General features: G+C 46.0%; 1 pseudogene; it reads right to left on the reverse strand.

Annotated features, from left to right (window-relative positions):
- Positions 1-3642: 3642 nt before the first annotated feature.
- Positions 3643-7347, reverse strand: LOC120569498 (annotated as a pseudogene).
- Positions 7348-12686: the final 5339 nt, after the last annotated feature.

Here is a 12686-nt window from a genome sequence, read left to right on the forward strand (position 1 = left end):
GTCTCCAACGATGTTTGTACAGACGAGGCGTTCAATGTCTGACCAGAAACCCCTGTAAAACCCGGTCTCTGTCATCAGAATCCTTTATTTACCTTTTTCCTGAGACGGACCTGCTGCTGAGAGCTTGAGGACAGACGCTTAGGATCCATGTTCCCGTCCGGAGAGTCTTGCAGAGTCCAGGAGAGTCTGAGAGAGTTCTGCAGAGTCCAAGAAAGTTTTGGGAAAGTCTGAGAGACTCCTGCAGAGTAAGGGAGAGTCTTAGGGCCAGATGTACTAACACTTTTGCGCCCACTTCAGGCGTATTTGTATTAGCATGGCGAGGTATGTACTAACAGGCCACACTGAGGTAAAGCATGGTGAGGTATGTACTAACAGGACACACTGAGGTAAAGCATGGTGAGGTATGTACTAACAGGACACACTGAGGTAAAAGCATGGTGAGGTATGTACTAACAGGACACACTGAGGTAAAGCATGGTGAGGTATGTACTAACAGGACACACTGAGGTAAAGCATGGTGAGGTATGTACTAACAACACTGAGGTAAAAGCATGGTGAGGTATGTAACAGGTTTGGTTACTAACAGGACACACTGAGGTAAAGCATGGTGAGGTATGTACTAACAGGACACACTGAGGTAAAGCATGGTGAGGTATGTACTAACAGGACACACTGAGGTAAAAGCATGGTGAGGTATGTACTAACAGGACACACTGAGGTAAAAGTATGGTGAGGTATGTACTAACAGGTCACACTGAGGTAAAGCATGGTGAGGTATGTACTAACAGGCAGCACTGAGGTAAAAGTATGGTGAGGTATGTACTAACAGGTCACACTGAGGTAAAAGCATGGTGAGGTATGTACTAACAGGCAGCACTGAGGTAAAAGCATGGTGAGGTATGTACTAACAGGACACACTGAGGTAAAGCATGGTGAGGTATGTACTAACAGGACACACTGAGGTAAAGCATGGTGAGGTATGTACTAACAGGCAGCACTGAGGTAAAAACGCATGGTGAGGTTCTAACAGGCAGCACTGAGGTAAAAGCATGGTGAGGTATGTACTAACAGGTCACACTGAGGTAAAAGCATGGTGAGGTATGTACTAACAGTCACACTGGGTAAATGTAGGTATGTACTAACAGGACACACTGAGGTAAAGCATGGTGAGGTATGTACTAACAGGTCACACTGAGGTAAAAGCATGGTGAGGTATGTACTAACAGGCAGCACTGAGGTAAAAGTATGGTGAGGTATGTACTAACAGGTCACACTGAGGTAAAAGCATGGTGAGGTATGTACTAACAGGCAGCACTGAGGTAAAAGTATGGTGAGGTATGTACTAACAGGTCACACTGAGGTAAAGCATGGTGAGGTATGTACTAACAGGACACACTGAGGTAAAGCATGGTGAGGTATGTACTAACAGGCACACTGAGGTAAAAGCATGGTGAGGTATGTACTAACAGGACACACTGAGGTAAAGCATGGTGAGGTATGTACTAACAGGCAGCACTGAGGTAAAAGCATGGTGAGGTATGTACTAACAGGCCACACTGAGGTAAAAGCATGGTGAGGTATGTACTAACAGGCAGCACTGAGGTAAAAGCATGGTGAGGTATGTACTAACAGGTCACACTGAGGTAAAGCATGGTGAGGTATGCAACAGCAGCACTGAGGTGGCAGGATATGTACTAACAGGCAGCACTGAGGTAAAAGCATGGTGAGGTATGTACTAACAGGACACACTGAGGTAAAGCATGGTGAGGTATGTACTAACAGGCAGCACTGAGGTAAAAGCATGGTGAGGTATGTCCTAACAGGCAGCACTGAGGTAAAAGCATGGTGAGGTATGTACTAACAGGCAGCACTGAGGTAAAAGGTAAATTCACTTCTGAGACTTTTTTAATGCGAGAAATCAACTATATAAAGCTCAAATATGGGCCGTTTTACGAAAATGGATGGCTAATTGCAAATTTGGTAAAACTGTGTGTCGGAGTTCAGCTGCCTGTGTTGCCTCGCCGCCTGGCCTGCCCTCCTCCACAGAACCTGGCCTGCTGTGAGCTCGATTGAGCTCCGGTATCCCACCGCCCAGTTACAACCCGTTTGGGCTAATGGGACTACTACCAAACGCCGCTGCCCTGACAGAGCTCCAGGGCCTGCATCTCCTCTCTTCCTGCTAGCTAAATGGCCCGTGTGTGAGAGCGCGGTCAGCGAGCTTGTTACACCAGCAATCTCTTACCACATGTTACACACATGTCACGCCACTTAGCTATACAACATACCTAAAGGTCTTATAAAGCTAACAACGGTGTCCGATTTCAAGTTAATGAATATTTGTGAGGGTTTCGTTAGCTGCGACTGTCCCTTCGATCCTATGTGTACAGATTGAGGCTAGTGTCGTGCTTCAAGGTGCACTCCCAGGTGAGGACTTCTTCTCTGAAATAGATAGCAATAACTTCACAGACACAGATATGTATTAATACAATAGGCTTCTATAGAAGGAGAGCATCACTCCGTAAGCAGACTCCGCAGTCTGCTTCTCACCAGTGAGCTCTGACTCTCTTCCTCTTTTGCCTGTCTTTTATTGAAGTTTAACAAGGGCAGTTACATATCACACACCGAACATCTGTCTCTACAAAGTGGGCTGTTGCTTTTGATGGATTGTGACTGAGCCAGGTCTTGGTGTCCTCCGTGCTTGCTTACTGCATCCCACAGAGGAACATGTCCTCCTTGCACGATGCAGGCCACCTGTGTGCAGCCTTGGCTCTGTTCTTGTGCAGCATACTTTTAGCTCCGTTAAGTCTAGGCAGCTTGCTGTAATAATTAGGGCAGTATATTATAACATAAGTCATTTGGTCAGCAAAGCGTGTATCTCTATCCCCACAATTCCCCCTTTTGAACTCTACTAGAGTTCAACATACCAAAAGAGAAAAGAGGTCAGAGAATGAGATATTCCAAAAACAAAAATAGAGTCAGAACATGGCACGTCTAGGTAAAGGCACTTCTAGGTAAAAATCACTTCTAGATAAATTGTAAAACACTTCAGTAGAAAATGTAAAAGATGGTAAAAAATGTAGAAAATGGAAAAACACTTCTAATATTAAGAGCATACTTCTGTTAACTTTTTATGGAATAAAAAGTTCCCACATCCTCTTTGACTCACCTAAGTTGAGTCCACAACATATTATTTACAACTACAAGGCACTTAAGTTCTTCTAGGGTAACACCTAGGTGGGGCAGTTTTGGGCGGGGAGTTCAAAATCATACCAGAAAATGAAAGTAACAATGGGGACGCTATGTACCCCTAAGATCACCTTACAACACATCTAGCAAGCTTATTCCTTCCCTGGCAAGTCTCTTCCCATACAAGCTACTTATAACAGCACCGCTTTATAAGTTGGTTTTAACCCTCAGCTCAGACTCAAACCAGACAACTCCTGCAATTTGCACACAATGAAAAATGGTTAATGAAAACGGCGGCGGTCGGAGGGGCGTGTGTTAATGAAAACACGCCCAATAAGTTGGGTTCAACGGTGGATGGTAGCGTTGGCACGCTTACATGTAGGAGAGAAAGCGCTTATTTCACCTTTCTCCCTGGTGATTCTCTTCTTCAGGTCACAGGGGTGGACTACCCTCGGACCTTGTTGGACACTGGAGAGGATTATTCTGCCTCTTTTTCCCTAGTGTCTGGCGGAGAGCCCTCCGCGCTGGCAGCCAGATCTCTGGCTACTTCCTTGGTGGAGCGGCCTGGCTCCTGGGCTGCAGCACACTGGCTCCAGTGGTACCACTGTTTACCTTTTCCCTCGAGCTGCACTGCGTGGGATGTTCTCGCCGTCACTCTGAAGGGCCCCTGCCAGCGAGGTTCAGACCACTTCCTCTTGATTGCTTTCAGGAGCACCCACTCAGCGTCTGGAGGAGTTTTGGTTTCTGCGTCTGGGTGTGCTGCGGTCACCTGTTTAGAAAACAAAGAGACTGTGCCCCGTAGCTGGCGGAAAAAGGCTTTGTGAGAAATGGTTACAGGTGAAGGCTCAGTAAGTGGAAGCTGAGACCAGGGCCCCGGGAAACACCTCCCTGTTTGTAGCTCATATGGTGAGAGGCCTGTCCTACTGTTTACTGACATTCTTATCGTCATGAGAGCCAGGGGGAGGGCTTGCAGCCAATTCATCCCTGTTTGGTTGCATATTTTAGACATTTTGTTTTTAAGGTCAGGTTCATCCTTTCTACCTTGCCTTGAGATTCAGGGTGGTGTCACGGAGCCAAATTTATGCTTTGGCCCCCAACATGAGTTCCACCTTTTGCAAATCTTTGTTTTTGAAATGGGAACCATTATCTGACTTTATCCTTTCGGGGAACCCATGCTGGGGAATGTATTGGTTGATTAGAAATTTAATTACGGTCTGAGCGTCTTCATTTTTTTCGGGGCATGGCCTCTGGCCATCCAGTGTAGGAATCCACACACACCAGCAAATACCTGCAACCCTGTACCCTCCTCCATGTCAGTGTAGTCAATCACAATCTCTTTCCCTGCCACTGTCTCAAGGGGGTACTGTCCCCCGTCTGGTTTCACTGTAGGCTTAGGGTTGAATGCTTGGCATTGGGGACAGGTCTTGGTTACCTGCTCTACCATTGTTTTCATGAATGGATGCCACCAATGTTGTAGGTTTCTCAACATCTGACTGACCCCTACATGTCCCACCCCATGAGCTTCTTCTAGGGCCGTCTCCCGTACCCCTGGTGGCAGAATAGGTCTACCATCCGGGCCCCGCCACAACCCCTCACTTTGCATAGCTCCCCTGCTTTTCCAAACTGTTTTTTCTTGGGGGGAAGCTCGTTCTTGTAACTCAATGATTGTTTCTTTGCTAAGCTCGGCCCTGGTTTCTAGGTCTGCAGTCATTATTAGATGGTGTGCCAAATATCCTGCTGCGGTTTTTGCGGCGCTGTCTGCTGCTTCATTTCCCTTACTCACTCTATCTTGAGTATTGCTGTGGCCCTTACATTTGACTATAGCTACCTTGGCTGGTAGGAGAATAGCTTTTGCTAATCTTTTCATTTCTTCCTCATGTTTAATAGGTTTCCTCCTGCTGTCAAAACCCTGCCCTCTGCCACTGTGGTAATTCGAGGTGAGCTGCTCCTGTTGCATAGGCTGAGTCAGAGTATACAGTTACAGCTTGATTTTTTCCTAGCTCTAAGGCTCTGATGAGTGCTTCCACTTCTGCTTTCTGTGCTGACTGCGCACCTTGCATCCTTTCTGCTTCTAATGTTACCACTTCCCCCCTCGTGTCTTCAACCACTGCATATGCTGCTTTCAGTCCCTCAGTCTCATGTCTAAAACAACACCCATCTGTGAATAGCACTCTTCCTTCCCCTAGTGGTTGTGCAGCTAAGTCTGGTCTGACTTTTTCCACTTTTCTTGTCCTGTCCTCACACTCATGTGGTTCCCCCTCCCCCATCTGGTCTGCCATGTTAATGCCTTCATGTGTAAAGGTCAGGTTTGGGGCCTGCAAAACTTTGCTGATTCGCCTTTGTCTGGTTGGTGTGAGTGAAAACATGGCTGAGTTAACAAAGGACACTATGCTGTGGGAGGTCAACACTATCAGGGGGTGTCCCATAACTATGTGTGATGATTTCTGAATGCATTTTGCCACCCCTGCAGCATGTTGTGTGCAGGCGGGCTGGCGTTTTTCAATTTGTTCAAATGGGATGCTCATGTAGTTCAACACTACTCTGTCACCCCCTTTTTTCTGAAACAAAACCCCATTAGTTGCTTGTTTTGTTTCAGAAACATCCAAGTGGAAGGGCAGGGAGTAGTTTGGGCAGGCCAGATTTGCTGCTGCAGCAAGGGATTGTTTAAGTTTAATGAATGCCTCATTGCCTTCAAATGTCCAGTCTAAGGCTGAGGACAAATTGCGCATGCCCTGTTGTACCGCCAGCCCGGAGGGGATCTGTAAGGTCGACATAGCCTGGAACATAGGATTTGCTGTAGCCTGTCAAGCCCAAAAATGACAACATGTCTTTTACAGTACATGGTTTCGGGTGGGCCAAAATAACTGATCTGTGTGCAGGGGAAACACCTACACCACTGCCTGAAAGGATTCTGCCCAGAAAGGTAACTTCTCTTCTACAGACTTGTATTTTCTTCCTGCTTACTTTGTAACCCTCCCTAGCCAGGGTGGTCAAAACATCTTTGGTAGCCTGCAGACAGGCGCGTTTGTGGTGTGTGCAGCTATCAGAAGATCATCTACATATTGTACCAGAACGTTGTCGGTGGTAGGGTACAATCTGTCAGTGAGTTTTTCAGAACTTTGTTAAACAGGCCTGGGGAGAGGTTAAACCCTTGTGGTAGCGTGCCGTGTATCGCATGGGGCGACCCATGTATGTGAATGAGAAAATATCTCGCAGATGTTCGGCCAGAGGGAGGCAGAAAAATGCATTTGAGAGATCTAACACTGTGTACCAGTGGTGTTGTGGTCCTATGTCAGCGAGAGCAACATGTGGGTTAGGTACAGTGAGAGTGGTGTCTACAATGAGATCATTTATGGCGCGCAGGTCATGAACCATCCTATATTTACCTGTTTCTGCTTTCAAAACTGGGAGGATAGGTGTGTTCCACTGGGAACGAGAGGGTTCTAACACCCCTGCCTCAATCAATCCTGTGACTGTATCTGAAATGCCTAGCTGCTTTTCCCTAGAGCATGAGTATTGTGGTATCCATACAGGCGGAGATGGCCTAAGGTGAAAGGTCAGCGGGGCACAATGCACTAAACCTACATCAGTCGGTGTTTGTGACCAGAGAGTGGTGGGAAGACCATCTAACATGGCTTTAGCATCTTGATGGTCAGTCCTTTCCCTACCATGGTGCCTAGCAATTAAGTCATGTTGGAGAAAAGCTGTGTCTCGACCCTCACAGAGAATGCGGAAGGTTTTGGTGGAGGGAGAGTATTGAACCTTGGGGAGAGGAGTGAGTGTCCAGTCGGTGGCAGTCAGGGCTGTCTTGACCATCGGACCTAATGATTTGGCCTCATACCCTGGGTGCAGGGCGAGTGAAACATGTGGGGCAGATTCCTCAGTCATAACAAACCATGGCAACTGATCAGGGGTTAGCTGGACCGCGGCGGCTACGCCTTCAGGTCCCACAAAGATGTTTTGAGAGTGGATGTCCCATCTGGTGTCCGCTATCGTGTCAAAAGCGTCTTGATAACAGAGATCAGAGTGGACATCATAATTTAGGGTACACTGTGGGGATCTGGGGGAGGGACAAAGGGTGCAACTTGCGAGATCCAGGGCTTCCAGAGGAAGAACTGTTTCAGGATACCCCCCGGAGCCCGGGCCTTCTGGAGACAACATAGCCCAGTAAATGTCAGCGTAGGAGTCAGAGGTGGGGAAAGGAAATGTATTGTCCGTGGCCCTGGTTTACCTTCAGAACAGGTCATTTGACGGCCGTCAGGGAAAGTCAGTAATATTCCATCAGCACAACACAGGATAGACACGCCCAGTTTTATGAGGAGATCTCTGCCAAGGAGGTTCATAGGAACCGTGGGAGAAACAACATATGGATGGAGGACGCATTGGTTCCCTATAGCTGTATGCAGTGGTTTTGTTATTGGCAGTTTTGCTTTTCCCCAGAGAAACCCATCACCGTAATGTGACTTGGTGAAATGTGTTGTGATGGACAATGTCTGATTGTTGAGCAAGTAGCTCCTGTGTCAACTAAGAAGGGCTGAACAGTTCCTTCTACTCTCATGGACACCATGGGATCTGCCGTGGTCCCTGGGTCCTGTTGCTCTGCTGGGGAGTGTCATTGTGGCAACTGCTGGCCTGGTTCCCAGCCAGTCCAGTTCCATTCAGCCATCTGCAGTTGCGCTTTGGGGTGGACCCGTCGGTGGTCCCTGCGGTGGCTGGTATGGACCCCTTTGCTGGTAACCCCTTCCCCCTTGGTGACTGACCCCCATTTAGCGGACACTCCCTAGACCAGTGTCCCATCTGACCACAGGCAAAGCAGGCCCTCGGGCGGGCGGCCGCCCCGCCTCCCTGGTCTCCCTCCTCCTCTCCCATATCCCCTCCCACTATTTTGTTGCCATTGGGGAGGACCCCGCCTATAGGGTGGGGTTGGGCATAGGATTGTGGTTGTGTGTGTGGAGGGGCTGGAATCCAGTCAGGAATGGGGAAAAGGTCAGGAGTGGGGGGCCCTGCAGTTAAAGCCATGAGTCTCTGTAATTGCCACTCATCAGTTGGTTGCCTAATCTTCCCCCTGTGGGTTTGGTCCTGGCCCGCAAAACCGGGCTGAGGGGACACATCTGCCAAGCCCTGTAACTTCCACTGCTCCTTCCTTAACATCAAACACTGGGTACAACCCTGTAGTGGGCTGAGGTGGTGAGTACTGATGGACATTTATGTGGTTGTGTATGACCTGTATTATCAACCATTAGATGCCTCACTCCCTGCCAAAATAGCGCCCATAGTGCCCACTTCTTCCTATCTTGACTTGCTTTATCTCTCCTATCCTTGGCTTCTCCCTTTTTTAGCCAACTGCCTGTTTTCACATCTTTCTGTGCTTCTTCCTGATCCTGACCTGCTCTCTTTTCCTGTCTCCAAAATGCTGCTAACAGTGGATCTGTGCATTTAGCAATTTCCCCCTGATCGGTCAGTATCTGATTAACATCTTTCCTCATTTGTATCATCATATCCTCTGCCTCCTTCCCTGTCCCATAGGCCGCGTTCACTGCTTTTTCCATTACTTCTAACTGCTCCCCAACTGGCTTATATGGTCCTTTAATTCCCCACCCCCCGTCATCTATTTCTCTATCAAATTCTCCGTCCATTTCCTTAACTAGTAACACTGGTCTTTATGAGATTGCCAAAATATGCTTATTAATTTTGCCAGAAATATTTATCCAAAACTGCCACACACTCAATACTTCTAAATTGCCACACAGAAATCCCTCGATCTAAATATCCACAATTTACTTCAACAGTCCACTGCTTTATGTTAACACCGTCAGGTTTCAGGCAGTGCTGCTGCTTCAATTGCTTCTATTTAGCATTCATACACATTGGTCATTCATGCATTACCCTTAATTTGGATGAGTCAATTTGTCATCATTTTTTTTTTTTTTTTTTTTTTAAACCTTTATTGTGGCCAGTTGAGATTTATGGCACACTATGTCCCTGGTTCTCAACCCTTAAACAGGAAAGTAATATTCCTATTTGACACCAAAATCAAGTTTCCCTATGATTTTGGCCAGCTGAGATCTATGGCTCGCTATACCCTGGTTCTCAGCCTTTGGACAATCGAACTAGCTCAATTGTCTGACACCAAAACCAACAAGTCATGTGAACATTGGATTATTTTGTCATATCACCTAAATAGTGTGAAATGGTTCAATAATACAATCGTTCACCAGTCATACCTAGGAGACTTCAACTCCTTTGGGGACTTACCTCTACTGTGGAGGACTTACCCCAGGGACTTACTACTCTACTATGGAGGACTTACCCTACAATTACCTGGGTATTACTAACTATGACAAGAAAAAACAATAAAAATGAAGAAATATAAATTAAAAGGAAAAAAACAATACAATAATTTCATAGATGATACTACTAAGGAAGAAAAAAAACACCAAAAACAACTAAGTTAAAAATATAAGGGGGGGGACTTGGGGGGATAAATATAATAGGGAGGAAATAAAAATAAAAATAAATGGGACCTTAATTTAGGAGGGGGGTTAAATTTTTGGGGCAACCCCACCAAAACTATGAGCCGCACACGGGTGGAGTTGCCAAACTCAGACTTTCACAAATATTTCCTCATATTTGTTCCATAAACCATACCATATTTCCTTTACCTTTATAGAAATGGAAGTTGTCACTATGTATTTAATTAATTAATTTTAGCGGTCTGTGGGTTACTAAGACGTTGAACACCCTTGATTTAGAATAGTCAATGCAGAATAATGGTCTGCTTACCTTATTTATGGCGCCAGATGTTCAACGCAACCTTTCACCCTTGGACCGAACTTTTCCAACCAATTTGAAGAATCCTCTTTTTGTTTTTATCCCGGACGGGCCCCCAATTGTCGTGCTTCAAGGTGCACTCCCAGGTGACGACTTCTTCTCTGAAATAGATAGCAATAACTTCACAGACACAGATATGTATTAATACAATAGGCTTCTATAGAAGGAGAGCATCACTCCGTAAGCAGACTCCGCAGTCTGCTTCTCACCAGTGAGCTCTGACTCTCTTCCTCTTTTGCCTGTCTTTTATTGAAGTTTAACAAGGGCAGTTACATATCACACACGAACATCTGTCTCTACAAAGTGGGCTGTTGCTTTTGATGGATTGTGACTGAGCCAGGTCTTGGTGTCCTCCGTCCTTGCTTACTGCATCCCACAGAGGAACATGTCCTCCTTTGCACGGTGCAGGCCACCTGTGTGCAGCCTTGGCTCTGTTCTTGTGCAGCATACTTTTAGCTCGTTAAGTCTAGGCAGCTTGCTGTAATAATTAGGCAGTATATTATAACATAAGTCATTTGGTCAGCAAAGCGTGTGTATCTATATCCCACACTAGTTAGCTTCATTTTGGTCGTAATTTGAGTATATTTACAGTTTGAATTTCATCACGCCAGTTACACAACATCTAACTATATGTCTTATAAACCTAACAACGGTGTCCGATTTCAAGTTAATATTTGTGAAGACTAGCTAGCTACGTCTTTCGTTAGCTGTGACTGTCCCTTCAATCCTAGCTACAAATCACGGATAGTTAGCTTCCTTTTTGGCGTAATTCGAGTATATTTACAGTTTGAATTCCATCACGCCAGTTACACAACATTTAACTAAATGTCTTATAAACCTAACAACGATGTCCGATTTCAAGTTAATGAATATTTGTGAATTCCAGAGGAATTCTAAGAGGAGGCTAGCTAGCTAGCTCTCATTGATAGAGCTACATCCAGCCGCAGGCTCTATCAATGAGACTCACGGACAAGCGGCATTTATTTCCCCAGTCGTTTGTTTAAATAACTCAACACATTATAATTACACACATTAAAAGAGTAACTGGAACCTGTGTTAACAGATTGCTGGTGTAACAAGCTCGCTGACCACGCTCTCACTCACATACACCGTGCGTTTCGTAGTCCATTAGCGGTGTTACCGGTGACTCTGCGCAGGTATGGAGTGCTGTGGGCTGCCAGTCGTGCCAGTCGAGATCACAGCAGGCCGGGGTCTGTGAAGGAAGGCAGGCCGGGCGGCGAGGCAGCTACACAGGCAGCACTGGCCTCTGAAGTCCGACACACAGTCGGACAAAATTTGCAATTAGACATCAATTTTCGTAAAACGGCCCATATTTGACCTCTACATAGTTGATTTCTCGCATAAAAAAAGTCTCAGATGTGAATTTAATGGTAAAATACCATATGAACAATGTATACAATTTCTGAGATCTGCACGACCTAGATTCAGAAGACTAACTGATCTCAGGTCAGTTGTGTAGCCTATGCAAATGTTGGTGCGTGACAAACACAGACTAGAGCCAAATGAGGAGGAGCCGCAATAGTTGACGTCAACTATTGCGGCTCGTTGAGATTCGCCCGTTTTCAGAGGCAGTTTCAAATAGTGAGATTTGCAGAGAAAAGAGGTGTCAATGGGATTTAGAGGTTCTATGAATGTCCTAGTTACCCACTAAACTGTCATTATTCAGCTATGACAAGGTAAAATCAGTTTTGCATTCTATCACCCCTTTAAAAGCAGGTGTAAACCAGGAAGCATGTTTCCTGGCGTATGCCTCCTGGTGAAATGGCGTCAGTAATCAGAGCAAGACGGAGACATAGGACAAGGAGACGAGCTGCCACAAGGATCACACTCTTTCAGCTGAGTGAACACGAAATCATTCAGCGTTACAGATTAAGCAGCCATGCAATATTACAGTTACTGGAATAAATCAAAGATGACAAACTCCTCGCTACGTTACACATATTGGCATCAGGATCATTTCCAACAGTCCTAGCATCAGCAGTGGGAATATGTCTGTCTGCACTCAGCCGTGTCATAGCAGCAGTACTTAACGCTCTGCTACAGCGCAGTCTACGGTATAGTGGGCGGAGAAAGGCGCTGATTACCTGATGAACTGCAGGTTTGGTAAATACGACGCACGCTGTGATACTTCAGCTTGCGTCGTATTTAGCTATTCTGCGGGTTGGCCTTGGTGCTGATAACGCTACATTCACAAACGTACGTACATCTGGTCCTGAGAGTCCTACCGAGTCTGGAAGTAGCAGTCAGACTGAGGACAGCAGAGTGTGGAAGTAGCAGTCAGACTGAGGACAGCAGCGCTGTAGGTCTGATCTGCCTGCAGAGGACAGAGAGCTGTTGTCTTATTGTTTACTGTTGTACCAGGATGGACACTGACACAGTCTGTGTGTGTGTGGATGTGTTATTTTTTTTTTAACCGTAACCCTTGTACATTACAAAACTACACACACGCACACACGTAAAGTTTAGTTTTCATCTTCCAGAGATATGAAGAATGTCAAAAAGTGAACTACAAGTTTTCAGCTTTAGGGCCAAACTATGTGTTTCCACGTAGCTCTGGGACAGATCTGGGCCCAAGTTCTCAGAAAGATGAGATTGTTGTGAACATGTTGATATGAAACACATGAGGATCAGTTAGATGTAAATACCCT

This window comes from Perca fluviatilis, chromosome 12 (genome assembly GCF_010015445.1).
Source record: "Perca fluviatilis chromosome 12, GENO_Pfluv_1.0, whole genome shotgun sequence".
NCBI lineage: Eukaryota > Metazoa > Chordata > Actinopteri > Perciformes > Percidae > Perca > Perca fluviatilis.